At 38.6% G+C, this 1,583-nt stretch overlaps 1 pseudogene; it reads right to left on the bottom strand.

Moving 5' to 3' along the window:
• Window positions 1-221: 221 nt before the first annotated feature.
• Window positions 222-881, bottom strand: LOC101274811 (60S ribosomal protein L18-like; annotated as a pseudogene).
• Window positions 882-1,583: the final 702 nt, after the last annotated feature.

Below are 1,583 nucleotides of genomic sequence, written 5' to 3'. Positions count from 1 at the left end.
TTTCCTTAAAAGAAAAACTACTGTTTAGAGCAAAAAATGATACTACATTGTGGGAGCTAACATATGTAAAAACAAAACTAAATGTCAAAAATAGAACAAAAGAGGGAGGAAATTAAAATCTACTGTTGTAAGATTCTTACATTGTATGTGAAGGGGAATAATATTAACTCAAGGTAGACTTTGATAATTTAAGAATGCATATTGCCATTCCTAGAACAATCTTTTTTTTTTTTTTTTTTTTTTTTTTAGCATCCAAAATCTTTTTAATAACACGGTAGGATCTGGGGTTAGTTTTTGTAGCCACGGCTAGCCCATCGGCCTCTGGCACGCTCAAACTTCCGGCCCTTGGAGCGTACATAGGTTTGGTGTGGCTATGCGGGGTTCCTGGGGCCTTGCTGAAATGCCTGTACACCTTTTGGCCCTTGCGAGGACCAGAGAGGAGGACAGTGCCACAGCCCTTGGGGGAGTCCAGGGCCAACTTGTCGAAGGTGAGGATCTTGCCCCCGGCCTTAAGGATGCAGCTCCAGGCGCAGCTGCTCACTCGAAGAGCACACACCTTCCGTTTGGGCACCTCCTGGACATGCACATCATCGGTTATAGTCCCCACAACCACAGCTCTTTTGCCTTCCTGGTCAGGAAGCTTTCATCTTCCAAATCATCTGGGAAAGGGACAGACGTGGCCAGTTGGTGTGACTCATGAACAACCTCTTCGGTACAACTTGATTGAAGGTGAAGTTGGTTCATCTGGCCAGAAACCTGTACAGCTTGACCAACAGCCTTAGGTAGATGTCCTGGCTCTTGGGCTCCTTGCGTGGAAACTTTCGGTCCTTGTTGTGCTGGATGTCAACTCCCATCATGGCTCCTCCTCCTTAGCCAGGTCCAGAAAGAGAAAGCTAGAACAATCATTTAACAAGAGATATAGATTTTTTAAAAAACTAGATGAGATAAAAATAGAATACTAAAAATTCTCAAGAACCCAAAAGAAAAAGGAAAGGAGGGAAGAAAATTTTAAAATAACAAAGTGGAAAAAACAGATATCTAATGGCAAAATGGTACTTTCAATCCAACCAAATCAATAATTATATTAAATGTAAATGAACTAAACACTTCAATTAAAAGGCAGAAATTATCTGACAATAAAAGAGCAAGACCCAATTATATCCTTTTATAATAAGACACACACTTTAAGTATAAAAACACAGAGAGGGGAGGGATAAACTGGGAGATTTGGATGGACATACACACACAACTGCCTATAAAATAGATAACTAATAAGGACCTACTGTATAGCACAGGGAGCTCTACTCAGTTCTCTATAATGACCTATATGGGAAAAGAATCTAAAAAAGAGTTGATATATGTATATGTATAACTGATGCACTTTGCTGTAGAGCAAAAAGTAACACAACATTGTAAATCAACTATACTCCAATAAAAATTTTTAAAAAAGATTTGGGGCAAGTGCAGTAATGACTGTAGATTAGATTAAAATATTGTATTAGTGTTAAATATTCTAAAATTGCTAACTTTTTGGGTGACGTAAGTGGATAAATAATAATATAAACACAGAGAGGTTAAAAGTG

This window comes from Orcinus orca, chromosome 1, assembly GCF_937001465.1.
Source record: "Orcinus orca chromosome 1, mOrcOrc1.1, whole genome shotgun sequence".
Taxonomy (NCBI): Eukaryota; Metazoa; Chordata; class Mammalia; order Artiodactyla; family Delphinidae; genus Orcinus; species Orcinus orca.
Note: the sequence above shows the minus strand (reverse complement) of the source record. Positions and strands in the feature narration are given on the sequence as shown.